We start from the raw sequence: 27,391 nt of genomic DNA, 5'->3' as shown, positions 1-27,391 counted from the left end.
CAGAGAGACCTGAGAAAATGGCCCCTGGAAGAAGGCCCAGGACCTCAGGCCCAGGCCCAAGGGCCTCGGGCAGGTCCAGGACCTACAGCCAGAGATCTCCCTGGGCTTATTCACAGTGACACGTAAACCATACTGTTCTCTCCAGACCCTGTGAAGCCTCTTAAGTAACCAGAGAGAATGGACCATGAAAGGAGAGAAAGGAGTGGAGGGCAGGCGGGGAGGATGGGTCTGGGGGAGGTGCAGATACAGGCCTAGGGAGGGGGCAGGCAGGGAGGATGGATCTAGGGGAGGTGCAGATACAGGCCTGGAGGGGGCAGATGCAGGCCTGGGGAGGGGCAGGCAGGGAGGATGGGTCTGGGGGAGGTGCAGATACAGGCCTGGGGAAGGGGTAGGCAGGGAGGATGGGTCTGGGGGAGGCACAGATACAGGCCTGGGGAGGGGGCAGGCAGGGAGGATGGGTCTGGGGGAGGCACAGATACAGGCCTGGGGAGGGGGTGGACAGCAAGCGCTGCCTTGGGGATGGACCCTTTTAGAGCCAGTGAGAGCCTGAGCAGGCGCAGAGGAAGGGGCAGACACTGAGACAGCATCTCCTGGGCATCAGAAGGCCTGGCTTCTCCCCCAGCAACAAGTGGCTTTGCGTGGGCAGGAGGCCTCTCCTGGTTGTCCCAGCCCCCCAGCCCTGGCCACTGTCTCCTTCCTTCTGAAACCATGTTCCATCTATCTCTATCTGGCAAGTTCCTAGCTATTGACGCATGTATGTCCACATTGAAAAGGAACTCAAATGGGATCTCCTGGTCAGCAAGGGCTGGTTCTGTTTGTTTGGGTCTCTGAAGCTTAGAGCCGTGCCAACACGAAGCAGGTCTATAACAAATGCTTGTCGAGGATTGACTGAATGACCAACTGAGGGGACAAGGGTAGGCCGAGACAGGGAGGAGGCGGACTCAGATGTGGCCGCCAGAGGGAGGCAGATTTCAGCTCATTCTTCCCAAGAACCTGGTGCTAAGCTCTGCTGTTTCTAGCTGCTGAAGGTACTTTCTGCACCTCTCAATTCACAACCTGGGGTAAAGCGTGAATGACCCCACCCTAGGTACAGCTCCAGATGGATCTCTCCAGGGTCAGACGTGGCAGCTGGAGTGGTCCTTCAAGGTCAAGTGGTGCAGCTCCCTCAGCTCAGTGCTGAAGAGACTGAAGCCCAGAGAGATGAAGAGTCAGTGTCCATACAGGCAGGAAGTGGAAGAGCAGGACCTGAACCCAGCCTCCTCAGACCTGAACTCCAAATCCTAGGCCCTGCTCACTGTACCATAATGCCTTCCTCCTAGACCTGGCCCACACCCCTGCTCTCTCCTTGCTGCAATGAATCTGCACAGGAGGTGAGCCCCTCCTGGAATCTCACTGGGCCTGTCCTTCTTGGTTTTTCCTTTAATACTTTCTGTCCACACCTCCAAGTAGCTGCTACAGTCACCTCCCACTGCCCACCATCATCTCTCACCATCACCTCCTCTTTGCCCATTCTCAATTCCCACATGCACACCCAAAGGAAAAGGGAAGCCTTCCAAGGGAAGCAGCCAGCAATGGCCAACAATCTCCAGCGAGGGGAAACAGACCGGGACCCCGCCTGGAGTGTCCTCATCCCAGAGTTCCATGGGGCTGTGGAGGAAGGGGCAGTGTTAGTCATAAGAACATTCCTGGCGGTTCTTCCAGGAAAATTGGGCTGATGGCCATTTCTCCACTGGGGACTAGAACAGAGAGTGGGGAAAATCCTCATTAGGAACAAATACCCAGTGTTCCTGCTGTGCAGAAGAAAAGGTTCCCCTGCATCCTTCCGAAGCAGCCTACCAAGATGTGCTCAGAGACACAAAGCTGTGTCATAGTCTATTCCGTTCTGGACCCTTGGTTGCCTTTCCTCAGGAGACCTTCAGCTTGGCCTCTTTCTACTCCCAGTTGGGCATGTTGTCTCCTACTAATTCAGTAACATGGTAAGTGAGGAGGGGGAGGGAGAGAGAGGGAGGCACTCACTTCTCCCCCAAAGCCATTCTCTCAGGGAGCTAGACTTTTCACCTGTCGGATTTGGAGTCCTCACAGACGTGACTGGCTCCAAATCCACTTGCTCTGTTGATATGTAACCCAACAGGCATGACTTGATCTTCTTAAATCAATCACAAGGTTTATCTTCTGTTAGCATGATCTGTCTTTATCTGATGCTCCAAAGCCCCCTCTGACCCTTTCAAATTGTTTAATGATTTATTCACACTTAATTTACTTTTAGGGACAACTGGTGGCACAGTAGCTGGAGCACTGAGCCTGGAGTCTGGAAGACCTGAGTTCAAACCTGGCCTCAGACACTTACTAGCTGTGTGGCTTTGGGCAAGTCAATTAATCTCTGCCAGCCTCAACTTTTTCATCTGTAAAGTGGGGATCATAATACCACCTACTCACAGGGTTGTTGTGAGAATCAAATGAGATAGTGTTTGTAAAGCACTTAGCCTAGTGCCTGGAACATAGTAGGTACTTAATAAATGCCTATTTCCTTCTTCAGAACATAGAACATGGAACGCTAGAACTGAAAAGGACATTAGAACAAACTATAGAATGTCACTGGTGGGAGGAACCTTTGAACATAAACCATAAAATGTCAATGCTGGAAGGGAATTTAGAACATAGACTGTTAGAGCTGGAAGAGACCCCACATACAGCCCAAACAATTCATCTTCTAAAGGACAAAACTTGGACACAAGAGAGGGGTGGTGACTCTGGAGGTTCCTCAGCTGGCTAGCTAATGGCAGAACTGGGAGTCAAACCCAGATCTTCTGACTTCTAGTCTATCCTAGTCCTGGTTCTAGTCCTCTGCCATCTCACTCTGCCCCAAGTCAGAGATACACAGCGACAGACACAGCGACAGACACAGCAACAGACACAGACACAGACACAGACACAGACACAGACACAGACACAGACAGCACAGGCACAGACACAGACAGACACAGACACAGGCACAGACACAGACACAGGCACAGACACAGACACAGACACAGACACAGCACAGACACAGACACAGACACAGGCACAGGCACAGGCACAGGCACAGACACAGGCACAGGCACAGGCACAGACACAGACACAGACACAGACACAGGCACAGGCACAGGCACAGGCACAGACACAGACACAGCACAGACACAGACACAGACACAGGCACAGGCACAGACACAGGCACAGAGAGAGATATACAGACACAGGTATTGATGTAGTATCGTCACTGCTTCTGAGGAGGAAACTGATCAACCTTCTTGAATTGAGTGTGTCCAGACTTAGAAATGTCCTGGTGGCCTGAAGAGCTCCAGTGATCTCAGGTCTTTCAGACAGAACTCACTCAGCAGAAGCTAGTGCCACAAAGAAAATGACAAGAATCCAAACTCTGTTCTGGCCAAGTAAGAGATACGGACCTTTTCCCGCCTTTCTGACTACTCTCTGTCTGATTGGAGGGTGGAACCATGAACTCTAAACCCCTGTTAAAGGAGGCAGCCCAGCTCCAGCACCTCGCAGTTTCTCCCCTGGCTCTGCACCACTCTGCATGCCCCTGCATCAGGCAGGTTCCCTGTCCCCTGTTATCAGCTTCCTTTTCGTGAGCTGTCTTCCTTTATTGGGTTGTTAGCTCCTTGAAGGCAAGAATCGTCTTTCTTTTTCATGTTTGTATCCCCAGTGCATAGCACAGTGCCTAGCATGGCTATAGTTCAGTCATTCAGTCATGTCCAACTCTTTGTGACCTCATGGACCACAGCGCACCAGGCCCTTCTGTCCTCCAACATCTCTCAAAGTCTGTCCAAATTCATATTCATTGCTTCCATGACACTATCTATCCAGCTCCTTCTCTGCCATCCCCTTCTCTTTTTGCCTTCAATCTTTCCCAGTATCAAGGTCTTTTCCAATGAGTCCCATCTTCTTATTATGTGGCCAAAGTATTTAAGATTCAGCTTCAGTATTTGTCCTTTCAATGAATAGTCTGAATTAATTTCTTAAAGTGTTAACTGATTTGATCTCCTTGCTGTCCAAGGGATTCTCAAAAATCTGCTCCAGCACCACAATTCCCCAAGCATCGATTCTGCAGCGCTCAGCTTTCTTTATGGTTCAACTCTCATAGCCATACATTGCTACTGGGAAAACCATAGCTTCAAATATACAGACCTTTGCTGTCAAGGTGACATCTCTGCTTTTTAGTGTGATGTCCAGATTTGCCATAGCATTCCTTCCAGGAAACAAGCATCTTTTCATGGCTGTAGTCATCATCTGCAGTGATCTTTGAGCCCAAGAATAGAAAATCTGGTACTGCTTCCACTTATCCCTCTGTTTGCTACGAAGTGATAGGACCAGTTACCAAGATCTTAGTTGTTGTTGTTGTTTTATGTTAAGCTTCAAGACAGTTTTTACGCTCTCATCAAGAGGCTTCTTAATTCTTCTTCACTTTCTGCCATCAGTGGTATCATCTCCATGTCTAAGATTGTTGATATTTCTCCCAGCAACTTTAATTCCAGCTTTTGAGTCATCCAGCCTGGCATTTCACATGATGTACTCTGCATGTAAGTTAAATAAATAAGATGACAATACACAGACTTTCGGGACTCCTTTTCCATCTTAAACCAATCAATTCTGTCATGTTTGGTTCTAGCTGTTGCTTCTTGGCCCACATACTGATTCTTCAGGAGACATGTCAGATGATCTGGTACTCCCATCTCTTTGAGAACTTGACACATTTTGTTGTGATCCACACAGTCAAAGGCAATAAAGTCAATGAAGTATAGACAATGAAACAGAAGTAGATGTTTGTTTGTTTGTTTTTCTGGAACTCTCTTGTTTTCTCCCTTATCCAGTCAATGTTGGCAATTTGGTCTCTCGTTTCTCTGCATCTTTGAAAATCAGCCTGTTCTCCTGGTAATTCTTGGTTCATATATTGCGAAGCCTAGCAGAATCTTAAGCATAACCTCCTGCCATGTTATATGAACACAAATGTCAAGTAATTTGAACATACATTGCCATTGTCCTTCTTTAGGATTGGGATATAAATTGATCTTTTCCAACTAGTGTCCACTGCTGAGTTTTCCAAATTTGCTGCCATATTGAGAGCAGCATGTTAACAACATCATCTTTTAGGGTTTTAAATACATCAGCTGGAATTCCATCACCTCCACTAGCCTGATTGTTAGCAATGTTTGCTAAGGCCTGCTTGACTTCATTCTCCAGGATGTCAGCTCTAGACGAGTAACCACACCATCATGTTTGTTGGTAACATTGAGACCTTTCTGGTATAGTTCTGTTGTATATTCTTGGCACCTCTTCTTAATCTCCTCCACTTCTGTTAATTTTCTATCATTTTTGTCTTTTATTGTGCCCATTTTGCATGAAATGCTCCCTTGACATCTCCAGGTTTCTTGAAGAAAGCTCTTGTCTTTCCCATTCTGTTGTTTTCTTTTATTTCTTTGCATTGATCATTTAAGAAAAGCTTCTTCTCTCCCCTTGCTGTTCTCTAGAATTCTGCATTTAGTTGGGTATATCTTTCCCTTTCTCCTTTCCCTTTCCTTCTTTCCTCAGATGTTTGTAAAGCCTCATAAGAAGCCATTTTGCTTTCTTGCTCTTCTTTTTCTTTGGAACGCTTTTTGTTGCTGCCTCCTGCACAGTGTTGGAAACCTCTGCCCAAAGTTCTTCAAGCACTCTATCTACCAGATCTAATCCCTTAAATCTTTTCATCACTTCCACTGTACATTCTAATCCAGGAGGGGCCTACCACTTAGTAGGTGCTTGATATATGTTTATTGACTGACTGATATAGACTTTTAGGAGACAGAATAGAGACAGAATGTACAATGCTTTTTCATCAGTCATGGAAAATGACCTACATTCTCAAGAGGCTTCAGTATCAATTTTGGCCAGCAAGGAGAGAAGGGAGTCAGAGAGTGGCTGTAACAGGTTAGTGAACCCTGTTTTAAGTCTTTCTGTCACTGTATGCTTGTGTTTTGTGATTAGCATTTCTTTAGTGTGGAGGAAGTAAATAGCTGTCCTATACCTGGCTCATGTTGTACATTGAGTTCCTTTCTATTCCACCTTTTTGAGGAAACTGTAAACATGAGCTATAATCTATGCCGTAAGTAAATCAATTCAGGGCAGGTCTGGGGATGGGGATATAACACGCCACACACACACACACACACACACACACACACACACACACACATATACACACGCGTGCATGCGCACACACACACACACAGAGATGGGTATGTATGTGCTCAGACACCAAACCCAGTTTTTTTAATTGCCCATGAACAAAGACGCACTGATCACAGTAAAAGCTACCAGAGCCTGTACTCCTTTGACCCAGCCTAGGCAAGTCTCCAGGCCCCAAGAAGGCCTCAGAAGGCTGGGGGAACCCAGTATGATGCATGCACCATAAACATGAAGTTTGTAGGCAACTCATATCAGAATGTACCCCCACAGTGTCTCCCAAGCAAATTCAGGTTTTCATGTGCCTAGACAGCCAATGTGCCCCAAAGTCCCTAAAACACTCCAGGCCAGTGTCTCTCCTCTGGACTCTGGGCAGTCCTCCTATTTCCACAAATAAAAGCCTGTCTCCTGGCTGCCACAGACATCAGTCCATTAAATAGCGTTTTCCACACCTCTGGTCCTTGCCTATGCTACTTAGGGAAGAAAACACATCCAACAGGGAGAGTTATGTCTTTGCAGAACCTTTTTCCTCTCAGCTGCCCAGGGAATTAGTCCAGCAAACTGGTCCAAGCTCTGCCAGCTTCCTGCTGGTTCATATGAATATCCTCCCACTTAGCCAGGGCATGTAGAAGCCAAGGGATTTCATGGTCCAAGGCCATCTGCCTTGTGTCTCATCTGTCTTGAACAGGTCCACAGTCAGGACATGGGGATTCTGGGGAAATACTCTGGGTTGGAAAATACCCAGTCACTCTTCAGCGTCCTGGATCTTGCAGCCACGGACAGCATTAGGAGTAAGCAGTATGCACCATGCCTCCTGCATTCTGAGCCCACCTTCTATTACCAGTCTCCTGAGCACTTGCCACATTTCAATCTAAGTCTGGATAATTTGTGTTCTTGTCTTAGCTCTTTACTGAAGTTTATACAACAAAAAGGAGACAGTAGTGAGAGTGGACTACATTTGAACTAAGGGGGAAGAAATGCACATACACACAGCTGGGCACAGAAATACATCTTACCCAACAGGAAATAGGAAAGAAAGGTGTTAAGGAAGCAAAAGATAAATATAAGAAGAGGGTAAACTAAAGAAGGCATTAGTCATAAGCAAAATACTCTTAAAAAGAGATCATGGAGAAAAAAGAAAGATAAATATAAGAGAATAGGATGGATGGAAATACAGAATTAGCAATAATAACTGTGAATGCGAATTGGATAAACTCACCCCTAAAATGGAAGAGGATAGCAGAATGGCTCAGAGACAAGAATCCAACAATATGCTGTTTATAAGAAACACACTTGAAACAGAAAGATGCACATAGAGTTAAAATAAAGGCCTGGAGCAGAATACTTCAGCTGAAGTAAAAAAAAGGGGGGGGGCATAGTTAGTAATCGTGATGATACTGAAGAGATCAAAGTTGATAAGTTCTATGAACACTTACAACATCTTCTAGAAATAACATCAAAAACAATGCCATATTCATCATCGGGCATTTGAATACTAAAGTAGGAAATCAAAAGATAATTGGGGTAACAGGCAAGTTTGGCCTTGGAGTACAAAATGAAGCAGGGCAGAGACTGAGAGAGTTTTGTCAAGATAACTCACTAGTCAGAGCAAACACTCTTTTGGGGGGGGGGCCTAGGCAATGGGGTTAAGTGACTTGCCCAAGGTCACACAGCTAGTAAGTGTTAGATGTCTGAGGCCGGATTTGAACTCAGGTCCCCCTGAATCCAGGGCCAGTGCTGTATCCACTGGGCCACCTAGCTGCACCCAAACACTCTTTTTCAACAACCCAAAAGGTGACTCTACACATGGAACATCACCAGATGGTCAATATGAAAATCAGATTGATTCAATTTTTTAGCCAAGGCAGAGAGGTTCTACATATGCAGTTAAAACAAGATCAGAGCTGTCTGTGGCTCAAACCATGAGGTTCTTATTGAAAAATTTGGATTTAAATTGAAGAAAGTAGGGAAAGCCATCAGACCATATAGATATGACCTTAATAATATCCCTTGTGAATATGAAGTGGAAGTGATAAATAGATTTAAAGGATCAGATGTGGTAGATAGCATGCCTGCAGAATATGGACAGAGGTTCACAATGTTGTACAAGAGGTAGCAACAAGAAACATTCCAAAGAAAAACAAGAGCAAGGAAAAAGAAAAATGGCTATCTGATGAGGATTTACAAATAGCTGAGGGAAAAAAGAAAAGTAAAAGCTAATGGAGAAAGAGGAAAATATAAATGCAGAATTCCAGAGAATAACAAGGAGTGAGAAGAAGCTTTTCTGAAACGAGCAATGCAAAAAAATAAGAGACAACTATAGAATGGGAAAGAAAAGAAATCTCTTCAAGAAAATTAGAGATATCAAGGGAACATTTCATACAAAAATGGGTACAATAAAATACAAAATTAGTAGAGACTTAACAGAAGGAAGAGATTAAGAAGAGGTGGCAATAATACACAGCAGAATACAAGACTTATCTTAACATCACCAATAACCATAATAGTGTGGTTACTGATCTAGAGACAGACTTCCTGGAGGATGAAGCCAAGTGGGCCTTAGGAATCATTGCTAAAAGTCAGGCTAGTGAAGGTGATGAAATTCCACCTGAGCTGTTTAAAACCTTAAAAGATGATATTGTTAAAGAACTGCCCTCAATATGGCTGCAAATTTGAAAAACTCAACAGTGGCCACCAGTTTGGAAAAGATCAGTTTACATCCCAGTCCTAAAGAAGGAATATTCAATATTCAAGATCCTACTTCTGCTTCATTGACTACACTAAAGCCTTTGAATGTGTGGATCACAACAAAATGTGTCAAGTTTTCAAAGAGATGGCAGTACCAGATCATCTGACTTGTCTCCTGAAGAATTGGTATGTTGGCCAACAAGCAACACAAACATGGCAGAACTGATTGGTTTAAGATTGGAAAAGGAACACAAAAAGTCTGTATATTGTCATCTTATTTATTTAACTTACATGCAGAGTATGTCATGTGAAATGCCAGGTTGGATGACTCAAAAGCCAGAATTAAGGTTGCTGAGAGAAATATCAACAATCTCAGATATGCAGATGATACCATTGATGGCAGAAAGCAAAGAAGAATTAAAAAGCTCTTGATGAGAGTATAAAAGCTGGCTTAAAGCTTAACATTAAAAAAACTAAGATCTTGGTAACTGGTCCTATCACTTCCTGGCAAATAGAGGGAAAAGAAGTGAAAGTGGTATCAGATTTTATACTGTTGGGCTCAAAGATCATTGCAGATGGTGATAAAATTAAAGGGCACTTGTTCCTTGGAAGGAAAGTTATGAGAAATCTGGACAGCACACTAAAAAGCAGAGATGTCACCTTGACAACAAAGATCTGTATAGTCAAAGCTGTGGTTTTCCCAGTAGCAACATATGGCTGTGAGAGTTGAACTATAAGGAAAGCTAAGTGCTGCAGAATTCAAATTGTGGTCCTGGAGAGGACTTAAGAGAGTCCCTTAGACAGCAAGGAGATCAAATCAGTCAATACTTAAAGATATTAATTCAGACTACTCATTGAAAGGATAAATAATGAAGCTGAGGCTTAAATATTTTGACCACATAATGTGAAGACAGGACTCATTGGGAAAGACCGTGATATTGGGAAAGATTGAAGGCAAAAGTAGAGGGGGCCAGCAGAGGATGAGATGAATAGATAGCATCATGGAAGCTATGAACATGAGCTTGGGCAGCCTTCAAGAGACAGTGGAGGATAAAAGGGCCTGGTCCTGCTCTGGTCCATGGGGTCATGAAGAGTTGGACATGACTGAAGGACTGCTCAGAAAGAAAAGCAGTCATCATCTCAGACAAAGCAAAAGCAGTAATAGACATTTAAAAGAGATAAGCAGAAAAACTAGTTTGCTAAAAGGTACCATAGAAAATGAATTGATATCAATACTAAAATAAATGAACCAAATTATATAGCTTCTAAATTCTTAAAGGAAAGATTAAATGTTACAGGAAGAAATATATAGGAAAACTATAATGGTGGGGGAGAGCCTCAATTTACCCCCTCCCAGACCTAGATAAATCAAACCAAAAAATTTACAAAAGAGAGGGTTAAAATATAATTTTAGAATAATGACATATGATAAACTTCTGAATATTAAATGGCAATACAAAGGAGTGTGCCTACAGCAACAAATCACAAAGATTACATACTATGACTAGGCTGGATTTATGTCACGAATGCAGGGCTAGTTCAGTGTTAGAAAAACTAAAATTTCAGTTTACCCTATTAATAACAAAACCAACAAAAATCATATGATCATTTCAACAGACGCAAAAAAGGCATTTCGAAAAAATGCAGTATCCATTATTATTTAAAACACTAGGAAGCATGGGAATAAATGGAGCTTTCCTTAAAATAATAAGTAGTGTCTCTCTAAATCCAAGAGAAAGTATTTTTTATAATGGAGATAAGCTAGAAGCCTTTGCAATAAAATCAGCGGAGAAGCAAGGATGGCCATTACCATCATTACTATCCAATATTGTACTAAAAATGAGAGCCAGACCAATAAGGCAAGAAAAAGAAACCAAAGGAATGAGCATACGCAAAGAGGAAACAAAACTATCACTTCTTGCAGCTAATATGATGATTTCTTAGCAAACCCTATAGAGTCAACAAAAAAAAAAAACTAAGTGAAATAACTAATGACTTCTTCAAAATTTCAGGATATCAAATAAATTCACACAAATTATCAAATTTCCACATATTAGTAACACAATCCAGCAGGAAGAGAAAGCTTTTAAAGATAAATTCCATTTAAAATAACTACAGATAGTATAAAAGACTTGGGAATCTGCCTGAGAAGACATACAGGACATGCATGAATGCAATTAGAAAACATTCTTCACACAAGAAAAGACAGATTTAATAATTGAAGAAATATTGATTGCTTATGAGTATGCTGAACTGATACAATAAAAATTACAATATTACTTAAATTTATTTATTTAGTGCTATACCATTCAGTTAACTAAAGAATAATTTTATAGAGCTAGAATAAAAAATCATCTGGAGGAATAAAAGGTCAAGAACATCAAGGGAATCCCCCCCCCAAAAAAAAGGGAGGGGAGAGAATGAGGACTAGCAGTACCACCTTTCAAACTACATTACAAAGCTGTAATCATCAAAACAATATTTCATACTAGGCAAGAAATAGTTGATCAGTGGAACAGATTAGGTACACAATATACCGAATCAAATATGTATAGTAACCTAGTATTTGATAAACCCAAAGATTGCAGTTATCTGGGAAAGAACTCAAAAAAGATTGTCAGGAAGACTGAAAAGTAATCTAGAAGAAATTCAATATAGACCAACATCTCATACCATATACCAAGAGGAGCCCAAAACACGTATATTTTTAGACATAAAGGTTGACATCATAAGTAGATTAGTGGAACATAATAGAAATTCCCTGTTAGATCTATAGATGGGGGAAGAATTGGCCACATAAGAGATAGAGAAGTTCACAGGAAGTAAAATGGAGAATTTTGGTTTCATACTATTTACTGGATAATTACATGTTACATAATCCCAATGGATAATAGCATAGCTCTATGCTATTCTGGTTACATACTATTTAAAAAAGTTTTTGCACAAACAAAACCAATACCACCAAAATTAGAAGAAAAGCAAGAAACTTAAGGGCAGGAGGAAATCTTCACATTAAATTTCTCAATAAAGGTCTCATTTCTAAGATTCATAGGGAAATGAGTCTAATTTACAAGAATAAGAGCTATTTCCCAAGTAATAGTCAAGGGATATGAATAGGCAGCTTTCAAAGGAAGAGATCCAAAGTATAAATATCCATATTAAAAAATGTTCTGACTCACTAATCTAACTAATTAACACCAATTAAAATAACTCTGAAGTAACACCTCACATGAACCTATCAGTTTGGCCAAGATGACAAAAAAGGTGGGAAAACAGGTTCATTAATGCACTGTTAAGGGAGCTGTGAACTAGTCCTATGATTCTGGAAAGCAATTTGGAATTATGACCAAAAATCTATTAAACTATACACATACTTTGACTCACTGATATTGTTTCTAGGTCTGTACCCCAAAGGTATCAAAGAAAGAGGAAAATATTTATAATAATATTTATAGCATCTTTTTTTATGGCAGCAAAGAATTAGAAACTGAGGAGATATTCATCAATTGGGGAAAGGCTGAACAAGTTATGGTACATGAATGTGATAGAATAATATTGTGCTATATGAAATGAAGGGATTGATTTCAGAAAAATCTGGAAAGGCTGTATAAACTGATACAAAGTGAAGGGAGCAGAACCAGCAAAATAATTTATACAGCAATATTGTAAAAATAATCAACTTTGACAGTCTTAGTGACTCTTACAAACACAATGATCAACCACAATTCTAAAGGACTCCTGATAAAACATTCTATTCACCTCCAGATAGAGAAGTGATGGACTCAGACTGCAAATTAAAGCATATTTTCTTCTCCTTTTTTCTTACTTTTCATTTTCTCTTTTTTGTTTTTGAAATATGGAAAATGCAAATATTTGTTTGGCACAACTATAGATATTTGTAATGGGTTTTGTTTGCTTTTCTTGTCTTCTCACTGGGTGGGGAAGGGGGAAGATGAAGGGAGAGAATTCTGAACTGAACATAAAATAAAATTGAATTTTAAAAAAAAGGATCGCTGCGCATGCATTTTACAAGCCATCTTGAAGCCATCAGAAACCATAACAATTGTCCTGCAGAAATAAACTTTATATTGCCTCACATTGAAGGATTAAGGCTGTTTTCAATTTAACCTTAATCTCTACTTATGTTACTATTCTTCTATCTGACAGATTTTCAAATGAACTGGTTGGCAACACCGGTCAATTGTTCAGTGAAATTTCTGTGAGGATATAACCAGTGAATCATTGTAGAAAAGAAAAAATCACATCTGAAGAGATTATTTCCTTACAATAGCATATATATACACATATGTGTGTATTATATACACGTATATACACACATATATATACACAAGTGTATAAACATACACATGTAGTTAAGAATGAAGCAATGTATGCCATTGAAATTTAAGTACATTTATCATTTAATACAGTGCTTGTCAGCAGCCTGTTGGAGAGTAAATAGTTTATATTATAACTAGCTATTCATTTTCATTGTTTGGTTGCATGGCTAAAAATAAGAAATGAATTTCAATCTGTCAACAAGAGCATATATAATCTTCTCCTCCCATTTTCCACTACATATTTGTATGAGCAAGCATTTTCACTTTATTCTTGTTTTAAATCAAATACAGTGATGAACTTGATATAAAACCTTATCAAAGACTGTTTTTCTCTGGTGTTGAGCCAAATGTTGCAAACCTTTGTTCAAATGAAAAAAAAAAACAACATTAAAATTAAGTTTATATGTGATTACTATATTATGTTAAACATCTTCCAAGTTGTAGCTTATTTCATTGAAAATGTTATTTACATTCAACAAAATTTGTAAAATAAAGAAATTTAATATAAAGTCTTGCAGACATATGAGATCTTGTTAGATTATTTCCTTTATTTCTTACAGAATACACCTGCCACAATGGTGGAGCAATAGAAAGAAGTATAGCCCAGCCTCTCTGACACAACCTCTCCACAAAGATCTGGAAAACTGGCCACGTTAAGTCCTGATTGGAAGAGATCTGGGATGCTGAGGACAGGGTCTTTCCAGGAGCTCACCAAATGGTGGGTTCTAGCCCGGAGGGACTGAAGGAAGAGCTAAGTTATACCCAAGGTCGAGAAGATGCTCCAGACCCGTTCTGGGGCACCACAGCTCCACACAGAGAATGTCAGCAAGCACCAATCGGCTGCACAGTCGCTCGCTACCAGCTCTTGGTCACAGATCCAGAGCTGACTGAAGAGAGGATCTGTACCCATGGCTGACATTCCAGGGGAGGTCATTGGTTGTGGATCCAGGCGGTGGAGGAAGTTAGGAACCAGTTCAGAATCAAGGAGTGATTATGTAGCTTTGCCTCCAGGAGTGCAGCAGGGTGTCAGCTCAAGCCTTCAGCCCAGTCTGAAGCCTGAAGCGGAATCACCAGGGCAGGAATGCCGGGACCAAATGGGAACCTATAATTTTGTCACTGTGAACCTGAAGAGCTCCTGCACTGGTTGATATTGACTGAGTCCAGAAGTCTACTAGAACTTCTAACCAGGGAGAGGCCCACACGAGTATTGCTTAGACCCAAACCTGGGTCAGGAACTTGCTGGGAATAGGAAGGGAGTGATCACATATTGCCCAGAATCAGACCACTTTGGGAGCACTGAAAGTTTTCAAGTCCTCAGTCTGATATGTCCCTAAAATCCTGGAATAATCCAATACTCAGTACTCCAAGAAAGCAACAGAAAGACTGAAGAGGACACAATCTTACCCCATACATCTTCCACCCACCCACCCCCACCAAGAAGTGCAAAGAGCCCAGCCCTAACATAAAGTCCAAAATCAAGAAGTATGAGCAAATAAAAAAAGAATCTTTCCCTGAAGAACTATTATGGTGACAGGAGTGATCAAGACATAAGCCCAGAAGAAGAAAAGACTCCAAAACGCTTACAGGCAAAGCCTCAATGAAAAACATAGCATGGGCACAATTCCAACTACAATTTTTTAAAGAGATGAAGCAAAAAAAACTTTTTAAAAGAACAAAAAATGCCTTTAAAAACTAAATGAGAGCACTATAGAAAAAAAAATAGAAGAATAGATTATAGCCATGAAAGAAGTATTTGGAAAGAACATTAATAGATTGGAACAAGAGATACAAAACTTTACCCAATAGGAAAAAAACCTTCCTAAAATTAGAATTGACCAAATAGAAGCTAACGTCTCTATGAGACCACAAGTAATGTTAGAACTAAATTTAAAAATTTGAAAAAAATAAAATAAGATGCAAAGTGTCTCAAAGCAAAGGCAACTCACCTGGAAAAGAGATTGAAGAGAGATAATTAAAGAATCCTAGGACTACCTAAAATCCATAAGCAATAAAAAGGAGCCTGTACATTATATTTCAAGAAATCATAAAAGAAAACTGCCCAAATCTCTTAGAACCAAAGGTAAGATAGAAAGAGAAAGAATCCACCAGTAATCTTCTGAAAGAAATGACAAAATTAAAACTCACAAAAATATTAAAACCAAAATCCAGAGTTTCCATGTGAAAGAAAAAATATTGCAAGCAGGCAGAAAGAAAAGTGAAGTATCTAAGGAACCATGGTCAGAATCGTGTAACATCTAGCAGCCAGTATTATAAAGGAACAAAAAAGTGAGAATATTTTATTTTAGGAGGAAAAAATTGTAGAGCTGCAACCGAGATTAACTTACTCAGCAAAACTGAATTCACAGTGCTACAGAGCAGGGAAGGGCGAGGGAATGGACCTTCAAAGGAGCAGAGGACCTGCAAACAAAAAAGACTAGGGGAAAAAAACCATAGAAGATTAAGTTGAGTAGGAGATTTGAAATACAAACACAGGCCTCAAGAGAAATATAAAAAGGTAAACATGAATAAGCGATCATATGGGACGGAATGAATAAACTTCTTACATTCTAATATAAGAACTGATTGGAGCATGAGGTGGCACCATAGTGCACAGACTGCTGGGCCTGAAGTCAGGAAGACTCATCTTCCTGAGTTCAAATCTGGCCTCAGACACTTAATAGCTGGGTGATCCTGGACAAGTCACTTGACCTTGTTTGCCTCAGTTCCTCATCTGTAAAAAATAAAAATAAAATAAAAAGAGCAGAGAAGAAAATGGCATACAACTCCAGTATCTTGCCAAGAAAACCCCAAATGGGGTGGAAGAGTCAGACATGATTGAAAAGTTAAAATGACAATAAATGGGAAAATGGTACTAGAACTCAGTTATCATTAGGGGTCATTGAGAGAATATAATTAGACAGACATCCTGGAAGTGTTTTTATTATGTTTTGATGACCTTTAAAGAAGAACGGAAATGGAGTAAAACATGGAGGGGGAAGGGAGGGAAAGAATTGGGGAAATTATTTCACCTAAATGGGGTGCACAAGTAGAAGTCTGTACAAACAAGAAGGAAGGTGACCACCTGAACTTTACTCATATCTGAACTGGTAAAACAAGGGAAGAATATCCATACACATACAAGCAGCTGGTTACAGAAATATACTTTACCCAAGAGGGAAATATGAGGCAAAAGGAAGAAGAAAAATGGGAGGATAAGAGGGAGGATAGAGTAAGGAATGGTTAATTTTAAGAAAAGTGAACTAAAAAGAATGGGTCAGAAACAAAAAGAAGGAAAAGTATAAGCAAATAAGGTATAAGGAAATGCACAATTCATAACCATAACTGTGAATGTGAATAGGATGAACTCACCCACAAAATGGAAGAGGATAGCAGAGGGAAATAGAAACCAGAATCCAACAATTTGCCATCTATAAGAAACAGACTTAAAATGGAACAATGCACAGACTTAAAATAACAGACTGGAACAAAATCTATCATGCTTCTGCTAAAGTGAAAAAGACAGAGTAGAAAGCAACAGCAAAAATAAACCTAGTTAAAAGAGATAAACAGGGAAATTATAGTTTGCTCAAAGATACTATAGACAATGAATAGCAATAATAAAGCTATTTAGCATCTAAATTCTTTTTAAAAAGTTAAATGAGTTACAGGAAGAAATATACAGTAAAATTATAATAGTGGGAAACCTCAATTTACCTATAAATAATCTAATTTAATCTAAATTAAAAACAAATGAAGGATATGAATAGAATTTTAGAAAAGTTAGGTATGCCAGACCTCTGGAGATTATTAAATGAGTCAATAAAGGAGTATTATGTATTTCTCAGCTGTTCATGGCACTTTTACAGAAATTGACCACGTAGTAGGGAGGAAAAACTCATAAGTGAATGCAGAAAAGGAGAGACATAAAATGTCTTTACATACCATAAAGTAAAGATTAAAAATAAAAATGATCAAAGATTAAAAATAATGGGAAACTAAATAACTTAAGCCTAAAGAATCAGTGATCAAAGAACAAATTATTTTAAAAAATCATTTCATTAAAAATAATGAAAACAAAGAGACAACATACTCAGTTTTGGGGGGTGTAGCCAAAGCAGTACTTATGGGGAAATATATATCTCTAAACATTTTCATCAGCAAAAGAGATAAAGCAGATCAATGAATTGGGAAGGCAAGCAAAAAAACAAAAAAAAAACCAGAAAACTAATAGTTTTTAAAACCCCAATTAAACACCAAAATTATTACTGATGTTTGCTGGTGTTGGTGGTCAGACATTTTTCAGTCATGTCTGATTCTTTGTGACCCAACCTCGGGGTTTTCTTGGAAAAGATACAGGAGTTATTTTCCATTTCCTCTCCAGGTCATTTTTGCAGATAAAAAAAAATGAAGTAAACAGGATTAAGTGAGTTGCCCAGGGTCACACAACCAGTAAGCGCCTTAAGCTGGAGTTTAACTCAGGTCTCTCTGACTGCCAGGTCTGGTGCTTTATCACTGCATCACCTGGCCAAACCTAATTTTGGGTAAGGTGAATTCACAGCCAACAAAGATGAAATAAGAGTTTATCAGGACCTGTTTTGCCCAATTGTATGCCAACAAAACTGATGATCTAGTGACATAGATGAATATTTACAAAAATACAAAATTCCCAGATTATCAGATCAGGACAGGAAATAAGGACTTAAATAATGCAATCATTAAAAAAAAAGGGGGGAAGAAAAAGAAATTCAATAAGCCAAAATGACCTCAGAAAAGGGGAGGTTGGGAGGCTTCAGGACCAGATCCATTTACAAGTGAATTTTATCAAACATTTAAATAACAATTAATTCTAATACCAGAGAAACTATTTTGGCATGGGAGGGAATGAGGAAAGAAGGAATCCTACCCAATTCCTTCTCTGATAGAAGTATGGCATTGATGCCCAAGACAGGAAAAGTCAAAACAGAGAAAGCAAAATAGAGATTAATATTCCTAATGAATATGAAGGCCAAAACTTTAAATAAAACATTAATGAGGAGACTAAAGTAAACTTTCATAAAGATTATATACTACAACCAGACCGAATTTATACCAGGAATGCAGGGCTGGTTCAGTATTAGGAAAACTAAAAGTGTAAGTGACCATAAGAAAAAGAATAACAAAAATCATCTGGGGATAACTATTGATGAGGGAGAAGCTTGTGACAAGAAACTAGCCCCCTTCCTGTTTAAAACAACAACACTAAGAAAACATAGGAGTGAATGGTTCTTCACTTCATACTAGGTGTCGTGTTTATCCAAAACACAACACAGTCTGTGATGGGGCTTAACTAGTGAGCTTTCCCGGAAGACCAAGAGTTAAAACAAGGATGGCCCTTATAACCATAACGTACTAGAAAAGGGCACTATAACAACAAGTCAAGAAAAAGAAATCGAGGGAATAAATCAGAGGCAGAAAGGAAACAAAATGATCACTGTTTGCAGATGATACGATGGTGTACTTCGGGAACACTAGAGAATCAACTGAAAAACTGATTGAAAATGTTAGCAATTTCAGCAAAATTGTGAGATGTAAAATAAACCCATGTAAGTAATCAACATTTCTGTATACTATCAAAAATTTTAAAATCCAGCCCGAAGATATGGAAAGAGAAATCTTATTTAAAATTACTATATAAAGTATAAAGTGCTTGGAAGTCTACCTGCCAGGACATATACAGGAACTATATGAAAACAATTACAAAATAGATCTTAATAATTGGAGAAAGATTAATTGTTCATGGGTAGGCTATGGCAATATAATTAAAATGACAATACTGCCTAAATTAATTTACTTATTCAGAGCCATACCAACCAAAGTACTGAAAGATTATAGAACTAGAAAAAAATAATAACAAAGTTCATCTGGAGGAACAAAAAATGAAAAATATCAAGTGAATTGCTGAAAAGAATCAGAAGAAGGGGCCTGGCAGTTACCAGACTATGTAACTGTATAACAAAGCAGTAATCATCAAAGCGATATAATACTGGATAAGAAATAGAAAGGTTTCTCAGTGGAACAGATTACATACACAATTTACTGGAGCAACTGAGCATAGCAGCCTAATGCTTCGGAGGAAGAAATTCAAGCTATTAATGACCATATACAATGTTCTAAATCACTAATAATTAAAGAAATACAAATTAAAACTCTGAGGTTCCACCTCATACAGATCAGATTGACAAAGTTGACAAAAAAGGAAAATGACAAGAGTTTGAGGGGCAAGGTGGCTCAATGGGTAGAACTCTGGGCCTGGAGGCAGGAACACCTGAGTTCAAATTCCATCTCTGGTACTTATTAGCTGCGTTAGCTTGGGCAAGTCGCTTAGTTACCGTCTGCCTCAGTTTCTTCAACAGCAAAATGGGGATAATAAATAATAGCATCTGCCTCACAGGGTTGTTGTGAGGATCAAATGATACAGTACCTGGAAAGCACTTAACATGGTGCCTGGCACACAGTAGGTGCTTAATAAAGGCTTGTTGCCTACCTCTTCCCTTCTGATGTGAGAAAAGATGTACATCGATGCACTGTTGGTAGAGCTATTAACCGGTCCAACCATTCTGAAAAGGGATTTGGAACTCAAACTGTGTATACCCTTTAATTCAGCAATGCCACTGCTGGGTCTGCGCCCCAAAGATATTAAAGAAAGAGGAAAAGGACCCATGTGTACAATAATATCTATAGCAGCTCTTTTGGTGGGAGCAAAAAACTGGAAATTGCAGGAATGCCCATCGATTGGGGAATGGCTGACCATGTCGTGGTATATGATTGTGATGGAATACTATTGTGTTACAAGAAATGATGACCCAGATAGTTTCAGGGAAACCTAGGAAGTCTTATATGAACTGATGCAAGGTAAAGGGAGAAGAATCAACAAAATATATAGTAACGGCGATATGGTAAAGTCTAACACCTTTGAAAGTCCTAGGAACTCTGATCAACACAACCACCGACCACAATTCCAAAAGACTCGTGATGAAGCATGCTACCAGCCTCGTGACAGATAGATAATAGGCTCGGAGGGCAGACTAAGGCAAAAAAGTTTTTGTACATGACCAATGCACAAATTTGTTTTGCTTAACTATACATACCAGTAACAACGGTTTTATTTTTTTTTCTTGCTTTCTCAATAGGAGTGAGGGTGGAGGGAATAGGCAGCAGATCTGAAAATAAAATAAAATGTTAATAATAACATAAAAAACAAAATAAAAGCAAAAAAAATTCCTATGCAATGTCTTATAAAATATTTGCAATTGTTTTATAATTGGTCTTATAATTTTATATTTGGAGTTTTCATATACACAAAATAAAATTTTATATAATTATGGAATATGTTTTAATTTGGAGCTGAGGGGGCAAAAGTTATCAATGTAATTATTGTAAACATCAATATAAATAGATATTTATTTATCTATATATCACATATATGTATATACATATATGTACATGTACATATGCATATATACATATACATGCAGAAGGAGAGAGAGAGAGATCCCCAAGTATAAGAAAGACCTTAATCCAAGTACTGAAATTCCTTGAGAAGGGAGACACGGGACTTAGTCGATACCTGTAACTGCTGCTAGGATCCTAGGAAGGGCTGATGTCAATGAAGAACGGGATGTTAAGTGAGGGCAGCCAGGGGAGGGTCTGGAGGCAGCAATGAGACCTGAAGACAGGCCAGCTCCTGCCCTGCCCAACCCAGCCACATCCGAAGCATCGAGTCAAGGGCATAAGGGAAGGTACCAGTACTGGAGAGGGAAGACAATGTGACTTCTGATGGAGCTGGGTCTTTAAGAAGCTGGAGGGAGGGGGAGCAGCATCAAGGGCAACTCATTAATATTTGAACATTTAGAGAGCCAAGGAGGAGGGACGGCAGAGCACAAAGGGGGCTCCGGGGGTTAGGGCTGAGCAGATGAAAAAGGGAGATCAGGGAGTGAGAGCAAAGAAGGGGAGTCCTTGAGCAGATAAAGACACTGCATGACAGGAGCTGGAAGAGGGAGGGAGACTTGGAAGGCTCCTAACCCCAGGATAATGATGTAGAACCATTCCACTGGGGCTTCAACCTCAAGTCCTGGGATGGCAGAGGAGGATCAATTACTCTCTCTCTCTCTCTCTCTCTCTCTCTCTCTCTCTCTCTCTCTGCCCCCTCACTCCCGGGAAAATAGAGATTTGGTTGCGAATCTGGATTTTTAAATAACAAATATTTACATAGAATGTGAGAGCTAGGAGGGCTTTTAGGGTGGAGAACAGGGAATGTCCAAACTGGGAGGAAGAAAGGAAGGAAACATTTATTAAGTGCTTACTATATGCCAGATACTGTGCTGTAAATACAAGCAAGAAGATGACAGTCCTTGCCCTCCAGGAGCTTACATTCTAATGGAGAAGGTCAACACAAAATAGAGGCAAAAGGAGATATGGAGGGATGAAGGCAGGCTGTTCTAAAGATGCTGCAGGAGGAGTTCACCAATGAGAGAAGAGGACCAGCACAGCAGAAGGATGTTCTAGGCTGAGCAGGCCACAGGGATGTAGGATATTCTAAAGTTCTAAGGTGAGAAGGCTCTAAGTTCTGAGGGAAGTCCTAAGATGTGTGATTTGAAAGTTCAAGAAGTCAGGAACAGGGCTGGAAGGGACTATAGGCCATAGACCAGAAGATGTCAAAGCTTAGAAGGCTGAGAGGAAGAAAATATTAGAGGTGGGTGGGAACTTAGAATACATAAAATGCAATTTTAGAGTTGAAATGACCTAATCCAACCTTATTTTATACGTGGGGAAACTGAGACTTACCCAAGGTCCCGTGAGTCCTCAAGCTAAGGCTGGAACCTGGGTCTTCATATTTCCAGCCCAATACTTCCTGATGAGCACCCTGTCTCTTGTATTTCTGTCCAGGACCCACAGAATTAGTAACAGTAACATTTCCCATCATTTTATATGTGTTTGGCGATTGATTTTTTGAATAAAGTCTTCAATCATTGACTGCTGTCTGCTTCCTATATTACCTGCAGCCCTGTCATGATGCCCACAGTGGAGCTGCTGCTGGGACACAAGGAGTCATCAAATACTCAACAATTGGGCTCACACTTTCTCTGGAGCACTTAAGGAACTGGCTGGAGCAGTCCTGGAAGCCCCAACTCTTGTCAGTCAGGACTTGGAGAGGACTGATGAGATGCCAGGTGATAGCAGTAAACAAATGGAGGTTCGAAGTTTAAAAAGCAAAGAAGGACAAGATGGCCATGGAAACAACGCAGCAGTCAGTTCTCCTGCCGAGCATGGGGAATGTTATGGCAATCAGTTAGAAATTTCCTAGGCTATCACAAGCAAGAAGGACTCTAACTGTGGGGAGCAGGATTGAGCCAGATGAGCTTAATGAAATCAGACAGGTAGACCCCAGGCACAGGGGCTCAAGGACCACTTGGGTTGCAGGACATGATGGAAAGAGCCCTGGGTTTGAAGTTGAAGACCAGGGTTCGAGTAGATGCTCTGATGCCTCAGGAGGGTGCTTTCCCTACTCTGGGCCTCCGTTTCCCTATCTGAGCAATGAGGAAGTTGGACTCCATGACCCCCAAGGTCCCTTCCAATTCTAACTCCTATGATGCCAGTTTGGCTGAGACAATCTCAGTTTGTGATACCCAGTACCCAATGGGAAGGAGTTCCAATAAAACCACCAAGCTGTCTCTGGCTCCTGCATCTCTGCTAAACACAGCAAAGAATGAAAGCTACAAAGGGGGCCAATTTAGGTTTAAAATATTTCTTTAAGGTTCCTAACAAAGAGAGGTGTCCAAAAGTCAATTAATCAACAAATATTTATTACTATGTGTCAGGCACTGTATAGCCAAAGATGAAGAAAACAACCCCTCCTTGAAAAGAGCTTACGTTCTAATGGTGCAGAAGACAGGCAGATAGGAAAGAGCTATATAGCATAAATGCAAAGTGAATAAATACACATTTATACCAAGCAGATAAGTCCAAGGGTTTTTGGAAGGGAAGGCATGCACGAGCACTTGTGGGAGGGGAGATCAGGAAAGGCTTCAGGCAGCACGTAGTGCTGGAGCTGCTCCTTCGAGGCCAGTGCAAAGGCATGGAGATGAGAGAGTGTAAGGACAGTGTAAGGCAGAGAGAGGAAGCCTGTTGGCTGAATACCCAGGAGACTGGGAGAATGGTGTTAGTAAAACTGGAAAGATAGATTAGGACCAGGTTTTGAAGGCCTCTGAGAGCTAAGCAGAGGGGCTTATAGAGAGAGCCACTGGAGGTGGCTGGATAGGAGAGGGGCATGGTCAGCTCCGCAAGAGGAAAACCACTTTAGGAGATGAGTGCAGTCTGGACAAAGGGAGAGACTTGAGGCAGGAAGGCCAACAAGGAGAATGTTGCCAGAATCTGGGTGTGACCTGGACTACACTGGGTCTGTTTGAGTGGAGAAAAGGGGCCAGATGTGAAAGATGCTGTAGAGACAGAAACGGTGAGACCTGGCAACTCACTGGACATGTGGGAGGTGAAGGAGAAGAAAGGGGACAATACGAAGTTATGAATCTGAGAGAATGGATGGGTGGTGTTGCCTTCAACAAGAATAGGGAATGTTGGGAAGAGAAGAATTGAGAATTAAGAAAATGTTCTAGATGTGTTGAGTTTAAGATTTCTTGGAGACACCCAGGTTAAAATTCCCAATAGACCAAAACTTGGGAGAGAGATAGCACTGGATAGATAGATGTAGGACTCATCTGCGTAGAGGTAATTGCTAAACCCACAAGATTTGATGCAGTTAGCAAGAGAGTAAACAGGAGATTGAGGGACCACCTAGGTAGAACCTTGAGGAATGCCTACCATTAGGGGGTGTGATGTGGATGAGAATCCAGAAAAGGAGCCTGAGGAGTGGTCAGGCAGATGGAGGACAACTAGGAGAGAGGGGGGTCCCAAAAAACCCAGGAGGAAAAAGAGGATTCGTAGTGGGGCAGGGGTCTGCAGTGCCAGATGCAGCTAGGAGGTCAAGGAGGTTGAGGGGTAAGAAAAGACCGCGGCATTTGTCCATCAAGAGATCATCAGTAACTTTGGGGAGAGTGGCTTCAGCCGCTGGTGAGGTCAGAAGCTGGATTGCTCAGTAGCAGATGAGAGGAAGCAGAGGCTGCAAGAAGTGCTTGGTGCCCCTGTGAAGATGGAAGGCTTCCCAGTGAGAGCTATTATTTAGGAAAGACCCTACTCTGCACTCACACATTGATAAGCCCCAAAGAGATGCTTTGGGGGCTGCCAGAAAGACTGGCAGAGAAAATAGCTCCGAGTCTCAGCAAAGAGTGGAGGAGCCGAAGGAGAGACGAGGGAAATCAGAGCAAATGAAGGCCAGGCGAGCAAGGGCTGGAGGCAGATTGACTGAAGGGGAGGATGGGCCCCCACAGAGCCAGAGGAGCAGAGCTGGGGCCAGGGGGAGGAAGGGAAGGGATGAGACAGAGAAACACTGGCAGACAGACCCCACCTCCCTGCTCAGTGCAGCTGTCTTCCTTTGCGGGAAGTTGAATGGAAGCCCAGCTCATAAATTAGTCTCCTCGAGTTAGGAAGATGTGCTGTGGCCTGGCGGACAAATGAGTTGAGGGTGCTAAAAGCAGGCACCTACTGGGAAAAGCTGGGCCATAGCCACAGGGACGAGACGCCTGCTTGTCCACAGGCTTCTCTTACCTAGCAAATTTAAATGGCCCAGACCCTCCTGGGAGGTGACTGAAACCTAGACCAAGCATAGCCCTGATGGAATCCCGACTCATCAGATCTTATGCCTAGACCAGTCCTGGGAGGCCACTTAGTCCAACGTGTACCTGTATAAGGGTGGCCCTGGCAGCAGCCCCAACAATTAGTGAGCTGAGCTCTGCTGGGGAGAGGCCACCCCTCCCATGCCGGGGCAGCTCTCCCTGCTGGGAAATTCATCTGAATGTCCAATATCCATCTGCCTCTTTGCAACATCCCTTATCCCTGCCAGTTCTGAGGCCAAGCAGAGCAAAGCTCAGCCCTCTTCCCCATGACAGCCCTTCACATACGGAAGCCAGAACCAGGGCCCCCCGGTCAGGCTTCTCTTCTGCAGCTGAAGCAAGACGAAGAGAGGGATGAACCTGAAGCAAGCAGGTCCAGATCAGCCCGTGGAGCAAGAGACCTGAGAGGGATGGAGGAGGAACAGGAGAAGGAAACAGCTGGAAACCACAGCACAGACTGAAAGCCCAGGAGATGGGGAATGCAGAAGAGACTTCCTCGGGAATGGGATGGCCATCTACAAAGGTGTGAAGACTGTCATCTGCAGGAAGCACTGGCTGGTGTTGCCCTGCCCCAAGAGCAGAACCAGGAGCAAAGGGGAAAGCTGCAAAGAGGCCAATAGAAGGAAGCCAATGACATGCGGGGTCTATGAAAGGAAAGGGCTAGCTCCCAAAAGGAGAAGGGCATGGGGAGTCTGGTCAAATCCTCCAAGCCAAAGAACAATGATGAGCTAAGAAAAACACAATAAAGGTAGTCTCTGCAATACAGGAGAGAGCAGGAGCCCAGGCCACCGGCTGGGGCCAGCAGCACTGAAGCAGCCCTGAGATTGGCTGCCAGGCTGGCCCACGAGAGATTGTTTTATTTTCAAGAATAACATTGCCCTGAATTCAGGGAGAAACAGGAGGCCACCCACTCTACTTTGTGATGGACTGTTGGGAAAGAAGAAGCTGCCCATAGAGGTGGTCCCCAACTTATTTAGCTGCTTCTGGAAAACCCTCCTCTGCAACTACTGTCAGCTTGGTCACTAGGGGACAAGGAGGAAAGAAAAGGAGCATTCAGAACACAGCAAGATTCGGGCCCAGGAAGTTCACGATCACCTGGGGAGACTAAAGACCACTCCCTGCAGAGCTAGAGATCTCCTGTGCGAACAGACTCCAAGCCCAGTGGGAGGAGCAGCAAGGGACAGCTGAGAGCTGGAGGGAACCTTTGAGGTCATCTCATCCAGTGCCTTCATTTTTCAAGAGAAGCCACTGAGGCCCAGAGAGAAGTCATGGAAATACAAAACTAGAAGGGGAAAGGAGCTCAGAGGCCCCTTGGCCAGCTCCTGCCTGAAGTCACTGGCCAGGGAACAATGGGCTAACAGAGAGCTGGGCTCAAACCCGGCTCACCTGGTTCCAGAGACAGAGCTGCTCCCACCACACCGTGCATGAAGGCAGTGGGATTTGAGCTGGCTCTTAAAAATCATTTGGGACTTTGTCAGTTAATAGACCCCTGCCCCATTCTCCCGTCATTCTAACATCCTTCACAGAGCTGCCAAAGGGATTTTCCTAAAGCAGAGGTCTGACTGTGCCATTCCCCTGCTCAATCAATGCCAGTGGCTCCCTGTTGCTTCTGGAGTCAAACATCAACTCCACTGCTGGGCTTTGAAAGCCCCTCCCAACCAGCCTCCAGCCTATCTTTGCAGCCTCAGTGGACATAACTCCCCTTTCCACACTGGAGCCTCACACACCACACTCCCTCCACACCTCTGCACTCCATTCCTAGAGTGTGGTGCCTACTCACCTCCACCTCAGAGAAGCTTTCTCCTCCTTCAAGCTCTACCTCCTGGAATCCTCCCCTGATCCCCTCCCCTCCCTTCCTGAATACTTTGCATTGGTTTCTATTTATTCTGTAAATGTCTTTGTCACTCCTCACATTAAAACAAAGGCTCATTGCTTCTTGGTCTTTGGGTCCCTAGGCCCAAGTGGGATCAATGCAATGAGGTGTAATGCCAGCCTCATAGGACGGATTCAATTAGTGCTTGTAGACCGGACTGATGGAGGGCATCATATGTGTGCAAAGAACCAAAAGTGAGAGGTGAGACAATCCCATAAACCAAGACTCCAGCGTATTAAAGGAAAACGTGGAGGAGACATTGGCAGGACAAATGGCATGGAGTAGCAGGCTTCCTCTCAACACTGGTTGGAAAGAATGAATGAACCCTAAGGCACTAGAGACATGGGAGTCTTCCTGTGAGTGAGCGCTGGCCCTTGGTTTCATTACATTCAAAGTCTGCTATGGATCTGAGAGTCCATGGTGATTTCCCAGAGGGCCTGCCTGGCTGAGAACTTCCCTCCCTGGGCTGGAAATCCAGGGCCAATTCTCTCCACTCCCCCAGTTCTCCTTTCCTC

This window comes from Phascolarctos cinereus, unplaced genomic scaffold (assembly GCF_003287225.1).
Source record: "Phascolarctos cinereus isolate Bilbo 61053 unplaced genomic scaffold, phaCin_HiC Scaffold_2;HRSCAF=192, whole genome shotgun sequence".
In the NCBI taxonomy this organism is placed as follows: domain Eukaryota; kingdom Metazoa; phylum Chordata; class Mammalia; order Diprotodontia; family Phascolarctidae; genus Phascolarctos; species Phascolarctos cinereus.
Note: the sequence above shows the minus strand (reverse complement) of the source record.